Source organism: Aquarana catesbeiana, linkage group LG02, assembly GCF_042186555.1.
Source record: "Aquarana catesbeiana isolate 2022-GZ linkage group LG02, ASM4218655v1, whole genome shotgun sequence".
In the NCBI taxonomy this organism is placed as follows: domain Eukaryota; kingdom Metazoa; phylum Chordata; class Amphibia; order Anura; family Ranidae; genus Aquarana; species Aquarana catesbeiana.
The window spans coordinates 428769600-428795652 of NC_133325.1; the positions used below are offsets into that span (position 1 = coordinate 428769600).

Consider the following 26053-nt stretch of genomic DNA (forward strand, 5'->3'; position numbering starts at 1 on the left):
AGCCGTTCCGTTTCCAAGCTGAAGTCACCTCCGGTATCGGTGCAACCCTTATAAAAATGACTGTATGTTTCCATGATAGAAATGAATGAAGATCACTGCCCTCTCTGTCAAATCTTGTGTAGAATTTAACAACCCATTATTATAAGCATTATGTGTAATATTAACCATCTTACCTAACATACTGTAGACTTGTACATTCAGAAACCGTGGCAGTTTTGTTGTTCAAATCCCTCTGCTTGAATTTCCTTTCAATATCACTGACATACGAATAGTTTCGCAATTGGACTAGATTGTGGCATCAGATTGATAGCATCAGTATCTTTTGGTGCAAAGGAGTTGAGCTTTGGTGCAGGCGAATCCAGCACAGGCAAGGTAAAGCCTAGTACACACGATCATATTTTCTGCAGACAAAACGACTGACTTTTGTCCGAAGGGCGTTGGCCAGGAACAAACACGAAAGTAGTGACGTACTACGTGGTTTTTCAGCTCTTTAGCACCACCCTTTGGGCTCCTTCTGCTAATTTCGTGTTAGTAGAATTTGGTGAGTGTTGATTCGCGCTTTTCATTTCGCACTTTTCATTTAGTTTTTGAATGGCCGTTCGTCAACCAGCCATGTTGCGGTATCGGAGGAGATAACGTGTTATTTATTATTGGCCTGGGAGTTATTACTTTGACCCAAGTCCAGTCCAGGAACAGGAGGAGGAGGATTTCTTGGACCAAAAATTGGTTGCTTTATTAATCGTGACCAATTATGTCATATGCCTTTGCTGCGGGAGCTCCAGGAGAATAATCCGGATGATTTTTGGAATTATCTCCGGATGACAGACCCCTGCTTTCACAAACTCTTGGCATTGTTGACCCCCTATATTAAGAAGCAGGACACATGCATGAGGCTTTTATTATATTTTTTGGTTGAATAATGATTTGATTTGGTATATTTTCTAGATTTTTGGATGCATAGAATGCAATTTTTGGTTAAGTTCTATTGGCAGATAGCATGTCTAATTTTATTTGTTTTCTTTTTTTAATGCACAATAAAAAAATTGTGTAGAATAATACTTGGCTATGTGTTTTACTTCAAATGACAGTTTGGGAGTAGGCAGTTACATTTTTAAAAATACAATGTAAAATTAACAAGGGACACCAACATAGTTGTATCTTTGATCTTAAAAACTATGGGATAATGGTGTTGTGGTAACTTGCACCAAAACAAAAAAAACAAGCATAATAATATTATTCTTGATATCACTAGAAGAAAAAAGCCTTTGAAAATTCGTTTGCCATAACTCCATCAGTATCACCAGCAAAGCAGCTTCAGCATTATCCCATGAAAGAAGAGAATGTGCACTGCATTTTGAGATTTCATAATTTGCCACATCACGAATGTTAATTCTCCATTACAAACGCTAGTTTACAAGTCTGACCGCTTCCAGCTCGTCCTTGCTTCCGAGCATGCGTGTTTGTACTTTGGACTTTTGTCCGACGGACTTGTGTACACACGCTCGGAAAATCCAACAACAGACATTTGTCCGTGGAAAATTTTAAAGCCTGCCATCCAACATTTGTCCGCGGAAAATCCGACAACAATTGTCTGAAGGAGCGTACAAACGGTCAGATTTTCTGCCAACAATCACACAATTCCCTTCGGAAAATCCGATCATGTGTACAAGACTTAAGTAAGCAAACAAGAGGTAAATTCAGGAATACTGTGAGGGTTGGGGGTTTTAGGGGTTAGTGGTATGATTACAAGAAGATTAGAGTAAGTGGAGCTCTGTGCTGAAACTTACCATGACAAACTCCCAGGGAATATCCAATTGCCTCTCGGGGAATCAGGAAGAAATTTTTTCCCCTGCTGGAACAAATTGGATTATGCTTTGCTTGGATTGTGTATATGGGATTGTTTTTTTTTTCCCTTTTGAACTAGATAGACTTTTTTTTTCAACCTAACTATGTACCTATGTAACTGAAAGCTAATGCATTGGTATGGGGCCCCATGACCACAGCCTGATTTCCTTCACACTCTTCAGTCTAAAGCTTGGTATATACTATGAGGTTTTTGAATGAAACAAAACTGTCAGCTCCAGTCAGAGCCGCTGTAATAATGATCAGACGTTGGTACAGCGATCTCCCCCGTTGAGCTGTTGTGTTCAGACAGAGGGACGGCCCCCACGCCAGAACATTCCGATCAGCACTCTCAGCCATTGGCTAAGAGTGCTGATCCAGAGCCGACCGGGTGCTGGTTTTCCAGCATGCTCATCCATCAGAAGGCTTTTGTCGGACCGGCTGCCATAGCCACGGACCAAATGCCGGTCAGTTTTTATTGAACTCGCTGATGTCACCTGGCATTCGGCCCGCGTGTGCGGGGCTTAAAGCAGCTATGTAGCATATGTAAAAAAATGTCAGATCTGGCAGACTGGCTGCACAGAACAATAGAAAAAAACTGAAAATGCTATATAGGGCCTTTTATAAAAGCTGGAAAGCAGAGTTTACTTAACCAGTTAACATCAGCATTGAGCAGTACCATATTTTGATGACAGTCCTTGTTGAACTGTTTATTTATGAACCATTATACTCATGAAACAGATTCTTAATTTCTTTTCTCCCAGGTACTGAATTGTTTAGTATTATAATATTCCTCTCTTTTCTTGTTTCTTGTCTCCAGTCATCTTGTTCTGCATCACATACACGCAGCTCTTAATACAGTCTAATCATTTCATCATCAAACAGCAGAGTACAGTAACAGCCTCTGCAGAGTAGGCCAGATGTTCTCTTCACGGCCTACATCCAGCTGCCTCCCTACCTCATGGGAGTTCTGCAACAGGTTAAAGAGACAAAATACACATCCAGAGAGCACCAAATTTTCTAAGCAGGTTTTCGCACGATCCATAGGACATCTGGAATAGAGCCGCAGGCTAATTTACTGCTTGGTTCGACTTCTGCACCTGCTAGAGTTACACGCCACGCTACCTTAAATGAGCGAATCCACTGCTGAGTTCCTTCAGGCGGTTTGGTGCCTAATGATGGCAATTTGACTAATAAAACAAATTAGGCGCAGTTTGACTCCTTCTCCTATCCTCTCTGCAATAGGGGCAGGGATCCTGAACATATTTTTTGACAGATGTCTATTGTGTTAATCTAACTACCTGTCTGACTGAGAATGGCATCAGGTACTGTCATTTTCATGGGATGTGACAGATGACGAGAGAAGACTGCCACACCTTGTGTTCTGTGGACCAGATTTAACCCCTCAGTTTCTGAAATAGCATCAAGTTGCAACTACTTCTTTGACTATTGTACATTTGGCACTTTTGCTACCAAAAGATATTCAATCTTACTGTCTACCTGCCAAAAAAGGGTAGACACCATGGGTACTCCATACTTGGTACCATCAGAAATTTTTATCATCAACATGATTTTAATTTCCTCTGCCAACAAAAAAATCAACTGCTTCTCTTTAAGCAGAGCTAGTAAGTCAATCAACAGTTTGTGAATTTAAATTTCCTTGGGATAAACACAGGTCTATCCCCAGGCAAAAATGTTCATTTTAAAAAAAAGTAAAACCAATTAGACTTTTTCTGCCATCCCTGCCATCCCTGCCATCCCTTTTTCTATGAAAAACCTAATCCAGACAGATCTTTTAGCACTGACCAACACAGAGATCAAACATCAACAAGACGTGATGTCACTGATTGCAAAAAGACACCCAGAACCAAACCTTCACAAACCCATATACTAACCTTCCATTCACTCTCCCACTGCTCTGTTCGGCCACCAGGAGTGAAAGGAAAGTCCTGTGTTAGCTACAAGTCAGTCATTAGAGCCCTCACGTGGCGTCCATAACCAAATAACTGCCAATTCCTTTGGCTCCCTGTGCTGAATAGAATAACAGAGAGTGAAGGAAAGGTAAGTATACGCTGCTGGGTATGGGGAGATTAAAGCAAATGGATTTGCTTTAAAGTGGTACTCCAGGCTAAGAGCTATTACATAAATTATTAAATATTTACTTGTGCAAAGATTTGTAATTCTGGTCACCTATTCTTGTTAACAATGAAGCCAGAGCCAGATTAAAGTGTATGGTACCCCAAATATTTTTTTTCTATGTGCGTTCACAAACCTATATGTTTCAAATCATAGTCTCTATTATTTTGATGTACCGTATTTATCCTGAAAATAGAGGGTAGACCATACCTGCATGTTATACGCCAATATCTGTTTTTTTACCAACAGGGGGGTGGTCCTCTCCCGATGCCACCTATTGGGAGGGTGTCAGGCCGGCCACCCCGCCTCTCCTGGCCGTAGGACAGCGCTGCCAGTAAACTCTAAAGTTCAGAAAACATTACTGCCAGCCCTTTGTCATATACCGCTCCACCTGTGTAACTCTCAATGTGAATCTAATGCCGCGTACACACAAGCAGACTTTTCGACCGGACTGGTCCGACGGACCGAATCTGGCGGACAATCCGACCGTGTGTGGGCTCCATCGGACCTGCAGCTGACTTTTTCGTGTGAAAATCTGACGGACTTTAGTTTTGGAACATGTTTCAAATTTCTCCAATGGACTCAAGTCCGGTCGAAAAATCCGCTCGTCTATATGCTAGTCCGATGGACCAAAACCGACGCTAGGGCAGCTATTGGCTGCTGGCTATCAATTTCCTTATTTTAGTCCAGTCATACGTCATCACGTACGAATCTGTTGGACTTTGGTGTGATCGTGTGTATGCAAGTCTGTTCATTCAAAAGTCCGTCAGAAGTCTGTCAAAAGTCAGTCGAAAGTCCCTCGGAAAGACTGTCTGACCTTTGTTGTCGGAAAGTCCGCCCGTGTGTACAGGGCATAAGCCTCTAAATCCTTAATTAACGGCGCTCATTGTGGCTGCTCTCCTCTTCCTGCTCTGCCTCATCCTTGTGTGTAGCTTTTGATTGGAGGAGGAGAGCGGTCACGTGACCGTCAATGAAAGAGAGGAGAGCAGTCACATGACTGGGTCCACAAGTGGCGTTAATGGAAGAATTTAGAAGCTTTGATTTACAATGGGAGTGACACAAGAGGAGCAGTGTATGAGAAGGGACTGACAGGCTGACAGTGTGAAGTTTTCTCAACTTTACAGTATGCTTGCAGCGCTGTCCCAGCGCTGGGGATGCAGGGGGGGGTCTTTATAATGAAAGGGGGCTGTGTGTTGTACAGGGTCTGTGTGTTGTACAGGGGACTGTGCACTATGCAGGGGTCTGTGTACTATGCAGGGGGTCTGTGTACTATCCAGGTGGTCCGTGTACTGTGCAGGGGGCCCGAGTACTATGCAGGGGGTCTGTGTACTATGCAGGGGGTCCGTGTACTATGCAGGGGGTCCGTGTACTATGCAGGGGGTCTGTGTACTATGCAGGGGGTCTGTGTACTATGCAGGGGGTCCCAGTATTATGCAGGGGGCTGTGTAAAGTTTTTTTTCCTGAAACTTCCCTCTTGAAGTTAAGGGGCATCTTATACTCCTGTGCATGTTATACGCCGATAAATACATACTTTATCCATCTGAAGTACCTGGTTGATCCTGCTATTACCGTGTGTGGGCTCCATCGGACCTGCAGCTGACTTTTTCGTGTGAAAATCTGACGGACTTTAGATTTGGAACATGTTTCAAATTTCTCCAATGGACTCAAGTCCGGTCGAAAAATCCGCTCGTCTATATGCTAGTCCGATGGACCAAAACCGACGCTAGGGCAGCTATTGGCTGCTGGCTATCAATTTCCTTATTTTAGTCCAGTCATACGTCATCACGTACGAATCTGTTGGACTTTGGTGTGATCGTGTGTATGCAAGTCTGTTCATTCAAAAGTCCGTCAGAAGTCCGTCAAAAGTCAGTCGAAAGTCCCTCGGAAAGACTGTCTGACCTTTGTTGTCGGAAAGTCCGCCCGTGTGTACAGGGCATAAGCCTCTGAATCCTTAATTAACGGCGCTCATTGTGGCTGCTCTCCTCTTCCTGCTCTGCCTCCTCCTTGTGTGTAGCTTTTGATTGGAGGAGGAGAGCGGTCACGTGACCGTCAATGAAAGAGAGGAGAGCAGTCACATGACTGGGTCCACAAGTGGCGTTAATGGAAGTATTTAGAAGCTTTGATTTACAATGGGAGTGACACAAGAGGAGCAGTGTATGAGAAGGGACTGACAGGCTGACAGTGTGAAGTTTTCTCAACTTTACAGTATGCTTGCAGCGCTGTCCCTGTCCCAGCGCTGGGGATGCAGGGGGGGGTCTTTATAATGAAAGGGGGCTGTGTGTTGTACAGGGTCTGTGTGTTGTACAGGGGACTGTGCACTATGCAGGGGTCTGTGTACTATGCAGGGGGTCTGTGTACTATCCAGGTGGTCCGTGTACTATGCAGGGGGCCCGAGTACTATGCAGGGGGTCTGTGTACTATGCAGGGGGTCCGTGTACTATGCAGGGGGTCTGTGTACTATGCAGGGGGTCCCAGTATTATGCAGGGGGCTGTGTAACGTTTTTTTTCCTGAAACTTCCCTCTTGAAGTTAATGGGCATCTTATACTCCTGTGCATGTTATACGCCGATAAATACATACTTTATCCATCTGAAGTACCTGGTTGATCCTGCTATTACCTTTCAAATTTATATATAAATTTTGAGTATTTTAATACAATTAAGCAATATGAAAAGGTTTGAGGACCTACTGACATTTGCTTCAGTGTGCAATAAATCAGAGAAAGCAATTTCAGTATAGGAGAGAATCATGTACAACTGTGCATGACTGTGGAAAGGCTGGAGTTCAGCTTTAAAAGGGGACATCAGTTTTGTTCTTCTAACCTTTTTTTGTATAATGTGATGTTTAAATGTAAAAATTAAATAAATACACACTTCCTGGAGAGTACCTGTTTACAGTGGCAATAGTTCCAGATAGACTAACTATTAAAGTTAAATGCCATAGCACCTCTTACTACTTGAAAGCTGTATTTAACAGATTTATGTAAAATAAAACCTTAAAGCACAAAAAGGCATGCACTGAGGCGAAGTGTTATACGATGTTAATGGGCCCTCATCTTCTACCTAAGCCTGTGTCAGCTGTCAGTGATGGGAAGAGGTATACACACAGCATCGCTCTCCCTGACTACCAATGATCTGAATGCAGAGTGGTCACAGACAACACATTATATCATATGTCCTTGCCGGGCTCTTGCAGCACGTTTCTCTGTACTTTTTTGTTGGCCTCTACCACAACAAAAGACTGCAGACTACATTTTGTGACAGGACCTTCACTGACTGACTCACCAAGAATAAGCACTTTTTAGACAACCATTCCGAGAAGTACTTTATCTTGCCTAAGAGTAAAGTGTACTTAGAAGGAGCAAAAGTCTTTATCCTTTAAATAGTATTGAGTCTTTTAACGGCACTATCTAACGAACAGCCATAATTATCCCTTCATCTGGAAGGTCACAATTAACGATGCTACCTGACTTACCAAGGGCACCTAACTTAAGCAGTGGATCATCATCTCTACATCGTAAGTTATAATCAATAATTAAAAGCCTTATTAAAGCATTCTGGAGTATACTCGAGAAGAGGAGTTATACTGCATTTCATGGTTAATTCAATGTCAATTAAGTGATTGCTAATGTCCCTCCAGCTATATCTTGTACAGAATAAGAGGACAGGAATCAAAAGTGTTTTCCAGCTGTAACAGGCCCGGAGTTTCAATCACACACCATGTCTGGCCCTGGGCTGCAAATCAATGGCTGCAGACATTTGATTGCAATTTAAGCAGACATTTTTGGATCCTACTTTTTTCCACTCTGCTTAATTGTCCCTGAATGAATTGCCCAGGTAAGCAGGCTCTTTATTGTGTAGAACAAGGTGGGGGCAGCTGCTGAAATAAAATCTTGAAGACACATAAAAGGAAGGAATCAACAGGGTGTGTGGCTTGGATGGGAAAGATAATTACTGCAGTTCAAATAAACTTATTAAAGATGATATATTTTATTGCATTTTACTCTGAATAAATGTGTTAACTTTTGCCAAGGATTGTATGCTTAACACAGATAAGGATGCCATTTTTTATTTAAAAAACATATTACAAGTCATGACACACATAGATCTGACTAAGGTACTCTCACGGTTTTCTTATCTTAGAAAAGAGAGTAAGTGCATTTAATTTATTATGTGTCTTTTGTGCTTTTCATTTTCAGTTGGGTTTTCTTTAACTTGGTTTCCCCTTCCACATTTTTTGTATTTTGGAATGTGTAATAATTATGATAATGGATTGAGGCTGACACAATAAGGGCTACAGGTAAGGTAGCAATATGCTATAAAATTAAAAAACACTTTCTTATTTTGTTTCCTCCTTTCAGCCTCTTTGTGGTTAAATTGAGCCAATTCTGATGATTATTTATCTTCGAGACACCATTCCACATTTCTCTTGCTTGGTGGCTTTTAAAGTGGAAAGTAGTCCCATGACCACATAACGCCTACAAAACTACATTTCAGCAGTAGTTTTTACTACAATAATCACATGACATAATGGGTGAATCTTTACAAAAGATCATCATAACTTAAAGGATAGTCTAAATGTAAATCTTAACACAATAAGGCATGTTCCTTCGCAACTGTTAAGATCTAATTTGCATCATTAAGTAGCTATAACAAGAGCTTGGGTACAACAAACTCTATAGAGTTAGTCAAAAAGTCATATTTTTTGGACAAACTTAGAATTGTTGCTTACAACAAACTATCCAAACTAGCCAAACTATATTAATAAGGCATTATTCTTTGAAACATTTATTGATACATCAGCAATGGAATCCAAGTAAAGTGAAACTATGTTTATCTTTAGCCCAGCGATGCAGCAACCGGGAACTCACTGTCATCTTCAGGTGGCTGGCTTCTAGATGTCGATCGCTGATTGCTTTTATTGCCTGGGCCGAGATGATGCCACTCCTATGCATACACAGTCAGCTCAGCATTGCCAGATTTGTACGATGATCTGCACGTGGGCAGACAGGCAGGTAAGTATCTTTATTGCACAAGAGATGTGGCATTCGTATTCTACATTAAAAATCCTGCTTGTTTGCTCATTTTTTTTGTATTAAAGTTCCACGATAATAACATTTTGTCTGGAGACAAATTTTTTTTTAGTTTTTTGGTTTCCTGTAGTACCAATGAGATGACTGTCATATTCAATGTTCTGGAAGACTGAAAAAAATGGTTTAGCGAACCAAAATATGGGTTATAAATGTTATTTTAAACCAACACAAACCACATAAAGTCTAAATTAAGTTGAACTAAGATGCACACGTGGTCTGAAAAAAATAACAAGCATAGTACTAACATATACAAAGAGAACAACATTAAAAAAACTATGCAGCTAATTTAGTTGTAAAGGGTAAGGTGTAGGGTAAATTGGAATATTATTAGGATGCTCATATCATCTCTAAGGGTCACTTAGTACATACATTTCAATAGCTTCTAGTCCCTCTGGTCCAGGGTTTTGTGCTAGAAGGTATCAGTAAGGCAAGTGGTCAGTAGCTTACATGAAAGTGAAAGTCCTGTAATCCTTTCTGTGTGGTTTCTTCTCCTCAATCCTCAGGTGTAAAGTCTGCTTATTAGAAGCTGTTTTCTCTTTAATCCTCCTATTGTTCTGCAACTAATTCCTTTTGTGCTCCTCGATTTCACTTCATTAGTTTTACTGTCAAAATGCAACAAAAGTAATTGCCTTAATTCCAGGGTAACTGCCTGAGATGCTTCAGTCTTGACAAACACAATCTTTCAGCAGTTTAAAAGCATTGTGTCAGTATATTTATAACCTGTTGTCTGAAAGGAACAGAATAGAATATGATTAGCTCTGTAATTTACTTATAATTATAAAGTAATAAGAATAATTAAATGGCTTGGATTGTATTCTTCTTTGTGTATTATCTGTTTCGTTATCTGTAAAGGTATAGAGAGGGTTACTTAACAACTGAAATTTTTAAACAAGTTATTTTCTTCTGTTGGTTTTAGAAACCTTGCTAAACGGATGTTAATTCGTTAAGTTAACTTTAGCCTTTATAGAAATCAAACATTATAGTTCAAAGGAAAAAGCATCTAAATATGTAAAGCAATCCAGAAACAAATTCAGTATATATGTGATGGGTATGGAGTCAATCTGGCCAGTGGATATAATTCAAATCACTAAACACTAATCTTAACTATTCTCTCTCAATGAACCCAACACCTCCAAAAAATAAAGCCTATCTTAACCCCTTCCCGCCGACCATACGCAGATATGCGTACTCGGCTTTCCGGGGTTATACCGGGATGATGCCCGCAGCTGCAGGCATCATCCCGGTACCGTTGTTTACAGCGGGCGATCGGCTACCCGTGTATAACAACAGATGCGGCTAAAAGCCGCTCGGCTGTTATACCGGAGGAGCGGGAGGGGACATCCCCCCCCTCCCGCCGCCTCCCGCCGCTGTTACCGGGCCTCCCGTGCGATCGGGAGGCCCGGTGTCCATTCGGCTGCCCTCGGCGGCTGGGGGCGGGCTGGAACGAAGCTGCGAGCGGCTTCGTTCCAGCCTTCTCGTTGTAAACGCGGAAGCGACGTCATGACGTCACTTCCCGTTTACTCGGCTGCCAATGGTGCCGAATTTAAAAAAGTACACAGTATTCAGAATCGCCGTTTTCGGCGATCTGAATACTTTGAAGTGTAAAGGAGGGATGGGGGGTCTTTTAGACCCCCCATGCCTCCATAAAGAGTACCTGTCACCACCTATTACTGTCACAAGGGATGTTTACATTGCTTGTGACAGCAATAAAAGTAAAAAAAAAAAAAAAAAATTTAAACACAATTTATAAAGTACAAAAATAAATAAAATAAATAAAAAAAAAAAATTTTTTTTAAAGTGCCCCTGTCCCCGCGAGCTCGCGCAGCGAAGAAAACGCATACGGAAGTCGCGGCCGCATATGTAAACGGTGTTCAAACCACACATGTGAGGTATCGCCGCGATCGTCAGAGCGAGAGCAATAATTCTAGCCCTAGACTTCTGTAGCTCAAACCTGGTAACCGTAAAAAATTTTAAAGCGTCGCCTATGGAAATTCATAGGTACCGTAGTTCGTCGCCATTCCACGGGTGCGTGCAATTATAAAGGGTGACATGTTTGGTATCTATTTACTCGCGTAACATCATCTTTCACATTATACAAAAAAATTGGGGTAACTTTACTGTTTGGATTTTTTAAAATTCATGAAAGTGTCACTTTTCCAAAAATTTGCGTTTAAAACACCGCTGCACAAATACCGTGTGATAAAAAATATTGCAACAATCGCCATTTTATTCTCTAGATTCTCTGCTAAAAGAATATATATAATGTTTGGGGGTTCTAAGTCAATTTCTAGCAAAAAATACGGATTTTAACTTGTAAACACCAAATTTCAAAAATAGGCTTAGTCATGAAAGGGTTAAGTACTCTAATTTGAGTACAGATATTCATGAATTGAAGTTTCTCCTTCAATGGGGACCAGCAGAATTTTGATCCATGCGTGGCCACTGTAGTTTAAAGTGGTTGTAAACCCTTACAGACCACTTTTTGCTACAGGTAAGCCTATAATAAGGCTTACCTGTAGCTACCCAGGATATCTCCTAAACCTACACGGTTTAGAAGATATCCCCTGTATTTGCATGTGCTAACATCACTGAGTGACGTTATCGCTGCTCCGGCCAATCATATCACCGGAGTCGCGATACCCAGAAGTAACCCCCAGAAGTGTTGTCACCGACCGGTGCTGTGTACGGGCACCGCAGCGAGGGCTTCGATCTCAGGTGAGTATTACATAATGAGCTAGTTTGTTATGCATACTAGCTTATTATGTCTTTGTCTTGCAGGTGTTAGTTTTTTTTTTCAAAGTGGGTTTACAACCACTTTAACAGAAGTCGATCTACCAATTGACTTCTGTTCAGCTGCACTGTTCGTAAACTTCTCACTGGTTGAACAAAAAAACTGACCCATGTTTGGCCAGCCTTACCTGTTCATGACCTACAACAAGCTTTAAGGTGGAGCCACTTCACAGTCTCTTCATATAAATCTTTCTGCCAAGCCATGCATTAGCAATAAGTTACCTATTCATTTCTGTAGGAAGGCCATGAAGAACATTGAAAGTATATTACTACAGTCACTACACTGCAAAGAAAATGAGTACATAACTATGTTTTAATATACAAAAACACATTTGCTGATTAGGGTTTAGGTTTAAGCTCAAGTCTAGAATGAGTCCAAGATGAACCAAACTGGTTCACAGTTCACAGGAGTGGCAAACAAATGCAGCCAATAATGTACTTCCTGGCTTTTTAACTTTGGTCATATGGCTTAGAAGGGACCTTTAAGAGTGCCTACAGATAGGCCTTCAGATAGGCTAAGTTTTCAGCAGCCATTTTGACAATGGCCATGACTGAGAAAGAATTGGAAATGCAGTTTATAAAGTGCAAGATATTTTGGTGGATGGGTTTACATCTACTTTAAAAAACTGTCATGAATGGGACTGTCACATACAACTGGCATTGTGCGCCCTCTATTTAGCCTGTACACTGCAATTCAGCATGCAGGCTGCACAGAGGGTCCACGATCCCAATCATGTGACCTACAAGCTACAGTTGACCTGGTACAGGGAAGCACTAGAAACAAGAATTTAGGAATACAGGACTCACAGGAATGGCAGGAGTATAGTGCAGCACTGAGATTTTGGACTCACAGGGAGGCAGAATTACACAGGGAGTCAGGATTACACAGGGAGACAGGATTACAGGATTATTTTACAACAGTGGCATGCTGAGCTTACCGGGACAAAAGTAAGGGTTAGTATAAGGAACATGAAAATGCACATGGGTCCCAGGGCCAGGATACAACTTGGATGCATAAATACTCTAGGAGAGGGAGGATAACTACATTATTGGTACTGATGGGGGAGAACCCAGCCTGCCTGCATATGCAACAAAGGTAATGGTTCATGGAAGGGTCTAAGCAACTGGCTTGTCTTCTCCAGACTTCCAGAAATTGGAGATCGTTTGCACTGCAGGCAATTCTCAGGTTGCAGCTCTCTTACTCACCCGAGCAGGCAGCTACTGGGAACTAAGGGCTGATAAGCTCCCACAAGAGACCCTTGCAGCACTAAGGCACTAAGATCACAGGTCAGTAGGCCAGTTGAGCGTCTGATAATGTCATGTTTGACAAAGCACGATAGTCAAAGTCGAGCATAGTGACATTAACATGCATGTGTGCATCTATCGTTTGGATCCCCGGATATTGTAATTGTTTGGCATTATGAGGAAGTACATTATGTGAGTTCTTTTAAATATTTTAAGCAATTTTACCAAGCTGTATTTATACTATTGGGAGTGTGTGGCTTTGCCTTTTATTTTTATATACTGTATGTGTGTGTGGTCCACGGAAGGGAACTATGAGGAGAAGTGGTGGACCCCTATTTCCATACAAGCAGTCTTTCTGCTTTATTTATCATTAGCAGTTTGACTACTCATAGCCTTCACACTTGGGGGGTAGCTAGAGCACAAGGTCCCCAAGGTCCAGCAATGTCTGCACTCACATGACCCATGGACAGAAAGGTGCCACCTTCCAATATTCCAAGCGATGCCCTCTAGTGATACCAGACTGATCTATGGCTGACAGCTTTCCTCAGTAAGCTTCTTCAAAGCACCCAGGTCTCTTTATTCCTCTCCTCAAGTCGCCTACCTGAGGCCTCCCTCAGCAGCTTATGCCTGGGGAGGCAGTGTGCCTCCCCCAGGCTGGACTTCTCCACTCTAGGAAAAGGCCCATACCCAAGTGTGCTCACAGAATAAATACAGTCACCCAGCCCACCTTCAGAGCCTTCATGTCTAGGATAGGCCAGGGTTGCATCCATATCCATGCTGCCATCTGCATAGCCTTAGACCTACTATCCAGAAACATCTTCAGTCTCCTGGATACAGAGGAAGCCATAGGCAGAACTAGGAGCAGCTAAACACACTGAGCAGACCTAACTAGCAGATTGCAGCTCCACTGGTTCAAGTGAGTAGCATATGCTTTTGCCTGTCACACAGCCACACTGCCTACCGTGTAGCAACTAAATTTGCCTATCAAAAACATAACTTAATAGTAGAGATGGGCGAACTGTCCTGGCCAAGCATCAGTCCTCAGGCAGGGAATATTTGTCTCTTTTTACTGATGTTGGACATGCTATCCAGCCACAACATGCAGAGGAGGTGGTGGACTGGCTTACTAAACCATCCTCATCCTCCTCATCGCCTATCACCTAAGCTGACACTAGTTCGCAGTCCACCGCACCTGCCAGAGTGGTCTATTCTGCCCCCTTGTCCACAGCTACTCCTGCCATAGCCCCATTGTCATGCACGGGGGGAGTCAGTTGAATTATTAGAACACAGCGTCAGCCACTTGCTTCTTAAGGATGCACAGCCATTGCGTGATTCAGATGCTGGTTCTGAGGTTGAGGAAGGGAATAACATGAGCCTACAGAGAGGGGGTAAACAACAAATTGACTGTCATGTTCCCCCATGAACTTGGGCCTAAATGTACTATAATTTGACTTCTTCACATAAGGCTTGCTCACTGTGGTGCAAAACTTTGTTATTTCAATCCAAAGCCTGACAAAGGGACACCAGGATTTATCCAAAAAATCTCTAATCTTGTTCCGAGTGCACTAAAATGTGGCCTCATCATACAGACTGGCTCCCCAAGCCGTTTTTTACAAAATAAAGAAAGCTTGCAGGGAAAATCAACTTAAAGTGGATGTAAACCCTCACATATACCCAGTGAAGTAAACAGCCTCGGATGATACACAGAGATGAAACAAATCTCCCTTTATAAGTTTTACATGTATATCTGCTGTCTTCATTTGTATATATCCTTTAGAAAGTGTTCCTCATGTTAAAGTTTTTCTCTTCCTGGTTAGCATCGGGAGTGGATTATTGGCATGCAGCCAAGACAGCTGATTGGCCCACACCCCCTCTCCTCATAGGCAAAGGAAGAAAGGAATAATCTGCTCTTAGACGGCAAGCTGACTGCTAATCTATTTATAGCAACCTCCCCTGACACACACGTCTATCTCCCGTCTCGGAGAACGTGTGAGAAGTTATCAGCCTGGTAACAGAGATACAGAGCAGGAGACAGCTATGGGACATAGTGCTTTGGAGAGAGATAAGAAAACACTGTGGATATATGTGCCTAACTCAAATTTCATGAATTGAGTTTACATCTACTTTAATTGTCTTTTTTTTCTTTATATATGTCAGTTTTGCTAAGGGGATCCCCAGGCACTATATTTAAAGGAATGTTTCATTTTTATTGTTTCACTTTAAGTATCATTAAAATCGCTGCTCTTTTAAAAACTATATTTTTTAAAAGTTTTTTTGTGTTGATACATGTCCCCCAGGGCAGTACCCAGGCCCCATACCCTTTTATGGACAACAACTTGCATATAAGCTTTAAAAATTGGGACTTTTGATTTTTTTAGTTCTGGTCCCATAGACGCTTATAGGGTTCTGGTCCGAACTTTTTCCATGTCCAGGAGTTCTGGTGTAAAACAGAACCCGTGGGTGTGCTAAACCCAGGACCCTGCATTCACTATATTTGGTCTCCCACAGTACACAGAACATGGAAATGCAATCATTTTAGCAAATATAAACCGCTAAATGCCGTTTCTCATCAGCAGTTAGAGCAGTCTTGTGATTTCTATCAGTGTCCAACCAAGCGCTGGTTAAAGCTTGCATGAGCAGTTTTCTGACTGTCCTATGAGACTGCAAGACCCCTGGCCCTCTGTCTGGACGTGCTGATTGCCTCTGTGCTGATCACATGCACTCTCCCAAGAAAAAGAAAAACCTCTCTAGCAATTTGCACCAAATTGAGCATGTTCATCCTGACTCCATAGACTCTGTGTTATCAGGAAATTATCAGGGGACAGTGGAAGGAGGGGAGGATCAGAGAAGCCGGGATCAAACAGGCTTTTTGCACAATGCAGAGGATTAACCCCCTTCCACAGTGAGTATAACGAGCATGCTTTACTGCATATACTGACTTATTTTACTGTTGTGGGTTTAGAAACACTTTAATAGCTTTAATATCTAACTATCCTAGCACCCACCTAGGAGAGTGCTACATATAATAATTCCTGACATTTGCCATTGAGGAGACATTAATGAAAGTATTAACATATTAGAATCAAAAGCAGGTGCCAGTTTCTTCTGGTGGATTAGTTTTTCAACAGGCTGCAGCCTCTGTCAAACAGCAGCTATAGTTAAGCTCAAGTTTGTAGTCACATCAGACAGCTTACTGCTTCAGTACAGTTAGGAAAGACCCATTGTACTGTAGCAAATAAAAATATCCAGGTAGGTTATGATAATCATGTATATACAGTGCCTTGCAAAAGTATTCCCCCCTCTTGGCATTTTTCGTGTTTTGTTGCCTCACAACCTGTTATTAACATGGATTGTTTGAGGATTTGCATCATTTAATTTACACAACTTTGAAGTTTTTTGAATTTTTTTTTTTTATTGTGAAGTAAACAACAAATAGGACAAAATAACAGAAAAAGTCAATATGCATAACTATTCGCTCCCCTAAAGTTAATACTTTGTAGAGCCACCTTTTGCGGCTATCACAGCTCCAAGTTGCTTTGGATAAGTCTCTATAAGCTTGGCACATCTTACCACTGGGATTTTTGCCAATTCCTACATCCAAAACTGCTCCAGCTCCTTCAAGTTGGATGGTTTGTGAACTGCAAGCTTTAAGTCTGACCACAGATTTTCTACTGGATTGAGGTCTGGGCTTTGACTAGGCCCTTCCAACACATTTACATGTTTTCCCTTAAACCACTCAAGTGTTGCTTTAGTAGTGTGTTTGGGGTCATTGTCCTGCTGGAAGGTGAACCTCCATCCTAGCCTCAAATCACACACACAGAGTGATACAGGTTTTGCTCAAGAATATCCCTGTATTTAGCACCATCCATCTTTCCCTCGACTCCGACCAGTTTCCCAGTCCTAACTGCTGAAAAACATCCCCACAGCATGATGCTGCCACCACTATGTTTCACTGTGGGGATGGTGTTCTTTGAGTGATGTGTTGGGTTTGCGCCAGACATAGCGTTTTCTTTGATGGCCAAAAAGGTCAATTTTAGTCTCATCAGACCAAAGTACCTTCCTCGATACATTTTGGGAGTCTCCCACATGCCTTTTCGCAAACTCAAAAGTGCCATTTAGTTTTTTGCTGAAAGTAATGGCTTTCTTCTGGTCACCCTGCCATAAAGCCCAACTCTGTGGAGCGTACGGCTTATTGTCGTCCCATGTACAGATACTCCAGTCTCTGCTGTGGAACTCTGCAGCTCCTCCGGGGTTACCGTAGCTCTCTGTGCTGCCTCTCTGATTAATGCCCTCCTTGCCCGGTCTGTGAGTTTTGGTGTGCGGCCGTCTCTTGCCAGGTTTGCTGTTGTGCCATGTTCTTTCCATTTGGTTATGATAGATTTGATGGTGCTCCTAGGAATCAAAGATTTGGATATTTTTTTATAACCTAATCCTGACTTGTACTTTTCAACAACATTGTCCCTTACTTATTTGCAGAGTTCCTTGGTCTTCATGGCAGTGTTTGGTTAGTGGTGCCTCTTGCTTAGGTGTTGCAGCCTCTGTAGCCTTTCAAAAAGTTGTGTATATGTAATGACAGATCATGTGACACTTAGATTGCACACAGGTGAACATCATTTCACTAATTATGTGACTTCTGAAGGTAATTGTTAGCACCAGAGCTTTTTATGGGCTTCATTACAAAGGGGGTGAATACATACATACATGCCAATTATCAGTTTTTTATTTCTGAAAAATAGTCTTATGTATATATTTTTCTAATTTTACTTCACCAACTTAGACTATTGTGTTCTGATCCATCACATATAATTCAGATTAAAAAAAAACATTGAACTAAAGGCTGTAATTTAATAAAATAGATGAAAAGCCAAGGGGGGTAAATACTTTTGCAAGGTACTGTAGAATTAACATATTGCAGTGGTCTGTAAAGGGTTTATTAACCCTCTGGCCTCTGTCCAACCTAAATAACAGAACACAAGAAAATAAAAATAAAAATTATTACACAAATATTAAGCACTAAAACGCACCAAGGGACATTTAATGATTTTGCAAGATGAAAAAAGGCCATTTAAAAACTTTACAAAAATACATGCTTTTTATAATTATTTGTGTTATAAATAACATGTGCTTGGGCAAAGGACACTTATTCTGGAAGGAATTAAGAAAAGCTCAAAGCTGTACAGATTGCTCTAGCTCTAGGAATATCTCAACTACCCAGACTACATGAAGCTCATTTAAACATCAATTATGATCTGCAGTTGTTATATAAAGATCCAATATTCACATGACTTGATTGTATGTATCTGACCTCAAAATTATTTACTCTTTAGCTTAAAATTGTGCTGACCTTAAAAATAAGCCAAAAACAGTGGTAAACAGTATTTATGAAACTCTTCCTTTTTTTAATAGATTTTAGTGACAGCACAGGATAGAAAGGATTTCACCACTTCCACCTTTGCCTTTAGGAAATGGTGGTCTAACATGAAACTCTTGGGTCAACTTTTATTCAGAACAGCCTTGATTATTATCTGCTATCAAGAAAATGCTGTATGAATTTCCCTGTAAAGTGTAATTTCCGTACTTTCACTTTTCCAAATCAAGAAGGTGGGAAAAAAAACCCCAGTGAGTGATTGTCATTGTGTAGGTATCAAGCAGCCTACCTCCTAATACATCTTTTGATTTCTCTCCGTCCATAATGAATAGCCCAGCAGGTGGCTGAGCAGATCTCATGACTCTGTGACACCACAGTGCCCCTCCTTCCACTGCCGTCTAAAGGAAAAAAAGACCAACAGGATACCAAAAGGCAGATGGGGTCACACTGGCAGATGTATACATGCCCAAACTGTTAAGCTAGTAGTTTAAAAGCAAGCAAGAGCCAATTGAAATAAAAATGGCTTATGCAGCATTTGCATTGGAAGTGCTGAACCTTTTTATTTGAAACATTTTTCTAGCATGTCGGGTTATTTTTACAATTTATGTGACTGTCACATTTGTAATGTACATGAATAATGGAATATGATAGCAAAGGCATAAATCATGAGACAAGAGTGGAGCATATTACCATGGTGGTGCAGTTTAGCACAGTAGGTGGTACAAGGCAGCTATGGTTCAGGTATGACTGCATGTGTAGAACTGCCTTATGGGAAAATATGATTGTTGTGTTGTCAGCTATTAACAGCTGGCACTAGATGGTACATGTTGACTTAACCAGCAGACTGGTTGTGTCTGCTTTTTTTGAGAGCCACTATTTATCTATTGGACATTGATTATTTCATAATGAATAAGATTTACAAGTGACATCCATTAATATAGTGTTAGTGTGAGTTTATGTTACATTTAAAACGTTTAGAGTACAGGAGCTACTAAAATGCTTTCAAGTTGAACTCCAGGAAAATATAAAAAGAAATAAAACTCAATCCAGTTATGAATAAATTAACATTTATTAAATATACTTTTTAATATAACTTTTATAAGTAAATGTTTTGATATTAGCTGATCGTAATAATTTGCACATTAGTATTCAGAATGGGAGAAAGAGGACCAGCACACACTGGGCCAACTAGGGCTCCACCGCTTTGAAGCAGATGACTTCATCAGTGATCTGCTGCTTCCTCATTGTCCAATCAGCAGGCTGTGACACGAAGGACCACACCAATGTATTGTTTAAAGTCCAACTCAAACCAAAACTTTTCTTCTTTTTTAGTACTAATCAGACTTCGGAATTATAAATATTTCTGCTTTTTATTGCTGTCTGTTACCCTGTTATAACTTCACTTTCTATCCCTGTGACAACTAGACAAGAAATGAGGGGAGTGGTTGTCAGCAGGAAAGGAAAACACAGACTGTGATAATGGCCTGACAGAGGTTCTAACCCTTTCACATTTTACTGAAAAATAAAACCTTTTTTTGTTACAGTCTTTGTCCTTACTGGTTAGATGACCCATAACTTACTGTCACCAATGGGGACACAGATTGCAAATAAAAACCTGACAAAGTTTTTATTCCTTCCCCACTCTGCCCAAAGGTTGGCTAGAGTTGGGCTTTAACTGAAACAGAAAAGGTGTCATCAGTCTCCTGGATATGTAGTGCGGTAGTTGTTTGTTAATCACAGAAGTAAAAATCACTGGAAGCACAGATATAAACCAATTTTGCCTTTATCCAGAAAACATTTATATACTGAAATCATTTACATGTTTGAACTATATCTTTTTTTAAAATGTAGATTCTGAATTGCTATTACAAATCCCCGCTCATACATTTATGCAAACAAATTTTCATCTATCGTAAGATGTTAAGTTAAGATTTATGATCATAAGACTTGGTTGAAATCAAACAAGCTTTGGCTGTACTTCTCCTTTAATGACACTTGTAAACTATCTTCAAGTTTCATTTTATACAGGAGAGGATACATTTTGACGAAATGTCAGCTGAGAATTGTAGGTGATCATGGTAGAGGACCAGAAGCAGGGGAAGAGGACCAGAGCATAGGAGATACACCTTGGGAACATTTTTTAAGTTTTTAGGGTATATTCCATAAGCTCAAGGTCCTAAAATAATTATTATTATTATGAATGCATTGTAGTTATAGCTCAAACCTTTTTTTCTGTTTCTCAGTTGGGTAGTTTTACCCCTTGTATTTGTTGGGCAACCCTCATCACAGTGATAGAAAGTAAAAGCAAATTCAAAATTTTAAAGTTGCAACCGCACGTCAGACTAAGGGCTTGATTTCCTAAAGGCAAATAGACTGTGCACTTGCAGTTGCACTCTGCAAGTGTAGTTGCTCCTGAGCTTAGTAAATGTTAAGCTCTGCTGACTTCCATCATCCAACCATGTGCAAGCAAAAATTGTGTTTTTTTTGTTTTGTTTTTTTCCTTGCATGTGATTGGGTATTCCTTGTAAAGTGAAACTTTGCCTCATTCACTAAGCTCTGGAGCAACTGCACTTGCAGCGTGCAATGTTCTATTTGCCTTTAGTAAATCAACCCCTAAATCTTCTAAAGGGAATTCCACTTACTTACTCAGCACACCAAAAGCACAGATAGCAAAAAATAAGGGGACGGGGGTTTTAACCCTTATACTCCATCAAAAAAAAGTTTTGTCTATACATACAATAAGCCTTATTCATTGTAACCATCATCAATCTTAACTTTTTCTATCAAAGGACCTACATTAAAAATTTACTTTTCCTTCAACCTTCAATCATCCTATTTAATCTCTTACAATCATCCAGTGTATTTGATGTGAATATCAGCCACTAAAAAAAAAAAATACAACAAAAAACTTAAAGAGCTACTCCTCTGAAAAACAAATTGTGCTGTGATTGGGCTGATGATAGATTTTACATTTCATTTAAAATAATAGAAAAATAGCTACTTCCAATTATGCTGAACAATACCATCATTATGGGAATTCTGCTATTGTGAATGAACATTGTACTAGAAATCTGGTATTTTCATTGCAGGTTCCAATCAGCAGCCTTGATCTCCAATCAGTGATTGCAGCAGGCATTACAGTGTGCTTCCATCGCTGTTTCTACAATACATAAGTGCTTTGTTTATTCCTTATATTTGTAAAGAAGATTTTCTTTGTCCTCTTGTCACCATTTGATGCAGTAATTGTGGTGCTGATTATTTAAGAATAACTCTGGGATACCCTGGAAAAAATAATTATTTAATAATAAATTCATTTTTTTTGACAATATGAACGTCATTATTGTTGGACACATTACAGCTAAGATTACTTTATGAATTGTGTCTAAGCAGTAGCAAAGGAAAATGAAGCAGACATACAGCAGTTCTGCACTGCAACCAATATGATTCCTTGTTTAATTTTTGTCAGTTTGAAAAATAAAACCTGATTGATTAGTATGGACATTGGCTCCACTTACGCTGCATTTACTTTAGTGCAGTTTTAAAACATCAACACCTATTCTTTTACACTAATGTAGTTCTTTGGCATTAAAGTTTGGAACCCAAGACAAAAAAAAAGTCTGTTAAGCTGTAATTTTAAAATATATAGTGTTGTAAGATAGTCACTTGTCTAAAACAAGAGCATCAAAAGACTGACAATTTTTTTTAAAGGAAGAAGAAAAAGGAAAGGGGGGTTAACTCTATAGGCTTTGTCAGCAAGCCAGTATGGAGAAGTTTAAAAATCAGTTGAGTGAGAGAAAGGAACTACAGTATGTCCAGTATATTCTTATTAGCATACATTGTGGCAGGACAAGGTCCTCTGGGACACACGGTGAACCAACTAAAGTCAAAGGATACAAAGTACAAAAATGAACAAATACAATTTTTAAGGTTACATATAAATGGTAAAAGAAGTTCATGGAAGAAGGGGTAAGGGCTTTATAAACACTAATAAGGGTTATTAGGGGTTTTCGAATAAGTGCAGGTTTGCCGGGACTGCAATTATGTGCACATCAAAACAACAATATTTTGGTCTGCACATAGCTCTATTAATGAATAAAAGCTAAAACTGTGTCTTTTAATCATAAATGAATAAATAACAGAATCAGGCTGTCATGCAGACAGCCCAGCCATGCAGGCTCCACTCTGAGGACTGGTCCCAAGGGGCAATTAGCAGGGCTCCACTGTCAGTGTTCCCTACACCAAGCTGGGGTTAGAAGCTCATTGGTTTCTATGCAGAAGTGAGCCTGATTTTTCACTTTCTAGCTTTAGTGAATAAACCCCATTGTGTACTTAAAAGTGGGGTATGCCTGTATATATAATGGGATCCGACTGTTACACTGACATGTAGAGAACTCTCGAACATCGCAAAAGTTCAAACCTGAACCGCGGACCCTATTAAAGTCTTCGGGACCCGAACTTGAAAAATCAAAAATGCCCATTTTGAAGGCTTATATGCAAGTTATTGGTCATAAAAAGGGTATTGGGGCCAGGGTACTGCCCTGGGGGACATGCATCAATGCAAACATTTTTTAAAAAAGATAGCTTTTAAAGGGGGCAGTGATTTTAATGATGCTTAAAGTAAACAATAAAAATGTAAAATTCCTATGATTATAGTGCCTGGGGGGGTCTCCTTAGTATGCTTGTAAAGTGGCACATCTGTACCATGTATAGAACCTGCTGCAGCAAAACTGACATATATATATATATATATATATATATATATATATATATATAGAAAAAAAATGACATTTACTTTGATTTTCTCTGCAAGCTTCCTTTATTTTGTAAACAACGGCTTGGGGAGTCAGTCTGTATGATGTGGACATAATTTAGTGCACTCGGAACAAGATCTCTGATTTTTCAGATAAATTCTGGTGTCTCTTTGGCAGACTTTGGATGGTGGAAATAACAAAGTTTGGCACTACAATGAGCAAGCCTTATGTGAAGAAACCAAATTATAGTACACTCAGGTCAAGATTAACAATTTATTTTAGATAAAGTCTGGTGTCTCTTTCACAGACTTTGGATAGAAGTGACAGGTTCGGAAACAATTGGGCTTTGGGTGTTGGTGGTGCCTTCACACCTTAACCCTATAGAGGTACTCTTGAAAAAAAATTGGTTTATTTTTCTTAACAAAGCATACAAAATAATGTCCAACAATAACCTCAAAAGAGAAGTTTCAAAATAAATTTACAAAACGAATTTGGAAATTGCTTTATTCTTTTATCTCGCCATCTTCTTCCTCCTCTTCTACTCCTCGTATATACAATACATTATTACACCTTATTAGAACTTCTCCAAGATGTCCAGACAATTCCCCATTAATATACTCTTCTGTATTGGTGAGCTGCATGTTTAGGTAGCCATGCACAAAGACCAGGTATCCCTTATATTCCATACACCACTTTAGTTACACCATGAATGGCTTACCAGTAAGGCCATTAAGGAATGGTTTAGGGTTTAGTGGCAAACTCATTCTGCCGCTGAAGCAGCCACTGATCTACAAACCAGTGAAAGGAAGAAAAAAATCTCCCCACGGAATGCTCTGAGAACACACCACTGGTGAGAGCAGGAATAGGCCTTTCTTTAAAAAATTGAAAATATATGCACCTGTCAAACAGGTACGGAAAAATTGGGCTTTGGATGTTGGTGGTGCCTTTACACCGTAACCTTATATAGGTACATTTAATGAAAGCAAGAATTGGCCTTACTGTAAATGATTGAAATTATATGCACCATCAAACAGATGCGGAAAAATTGGTCCTTGGGTGTTAATTGTGCCCATGAAACCTATACCAAAAAATTACTTTAAGATAAAGTCAACATCCACAAAGCTATGGCAGCCTAGACCGTCTTACAGAGATTCCTTATCCCAAAAAACATTTAATCAGAGAAATCTGCATCAGGGGCTAGAGCCCATAGCAGTGTAGCAGCGAAGTAAAGAAAGTCATACGCTTGGATTGGCATACACATGTATATAATATAAGTGTGTGTGTGTGTATGTGTATATATATATATAATATATATAATATATTATATAATATCATTACATATCTGAGTGCGGATCCCATGGTTTATTTATAATATATTAATTAATTATTATTTTATATATATATATATATATATATATATATATATGTATATATACAATTAAACAATATTTACACAATATATCCGACTTCAGATTTTTTAATTTCTACTAATGAGATCTGTACCCACATATGTGACTGAGGAATATAGAAAACTAACTTTTGGCCACCTTTACCATATATAAATTTGATATGCAGGAAGAAAATTGATATGCAGGAAGAAAATAAAGCAAGAGTCATTTGCTTCAGTTTTTTTTTAAATAAAATTGCCAACATAAACTTAAGGAAAGAGATCTATGAATAAACATATGTAAACAATGGTCTTCTACATTTGCATATGTTGTACACCCCAGTCAAGAGATTACGATGATATATATAAAATATATTCCAATATCACACAAATGTAACAAATAATGCCCACCCCCTTTTATAGGGTACATGCTGTATGGGGATGTACAATGTAAAACATGGTTGTAGTTCCCCACCCAGGGAAAATACAATTGGGTGCAATGCTCTGCAGGATCCGTAGAAAAAAATAAAAATAAATGCCCCATCAAATGCAGCCTGTGTTGATGAAAAGCAAGACAATCAGCACCCATTGTATTTCTACATATATTAGAGAGCATAGTTAATAGCAATTGAACTGAATATTACGTATTTGGTGGGGGGAGAGAGAGAGAGAGTGGGATGGGGAGGGAGAGAGAGAGGAAGGGAGGGAGGGGGAGGGAGAGAGAGAGAGAGAGAAAGGGAGAGGAGGGGGGAGAGATAGGGAGACACCAGAAATACCAGAAGCACCTTAACACCTTTAATCTTCTCTTCTGTCCCAGCCACCACGGCCGTTACTCTATTCTCCTGCTGGCTGCTGCCCTTAGGCATAAACACAGCGTGACTCTGGAGAGAGAAGGGGCGTCGCCGTGCCGCCTCCATACAAGGAGAAATCGAGCACCGCCGCCGTTCTCCTGATCTCCTGATGCTTTCCTCAGGCAGCATATCACTCCGCCGGTAACAGTGCAGTGGGCGGCACCGCAACAGCCGGATCACACAGAAGGTAAAATGCAGCTGCTGCTGCTGCGGTCCTTCCTTTCTCCCTTTCTCTTTACACAAAAAGCTGGACCCGCTTAGACACTCTGGGCTATTGACCCCACATTCGGGGCTCCAGCCTCAATAGCCACCCCTTAACGACGCCTATGGCTGCTGCCAATCCAGGACTGATTTATTTTGACACGTCAGCCAGTAAATGGAGTCTGTGGGCAGACATGCCCTTTATTTTGTCACAAAACCTCTGGCAGCACTGCATGCCCATTTGGAAAGCATGCTGGATGCAGGCAGCACGGCAGCTAAATTGCATACTGGGCAGGTTCTGGCCACTGGTCTACTCTCATGACCCAGTAACCCAGTGGATTGTCTATTGGAAAGCTCTCCATGTCTGTTTTTGGCCTCTAGATAATCTTCC

The 26053-nt window shown here is 40.4% G+C and overlaps 1 pseudogene; it reads right to left on the reverse strand.

Annotated features, from left to right (window-relative positions):
- Positions 1–23726: 23726 nt before the first annotated feature.
- Positions 23727–23987, reverse strand: LOC141129950 (small nuclear ribonucleoprotein F pseudogene; annotated as a pseudogene).
- Positions 23988–26053: the final 2066 nt, after the last annotated feature.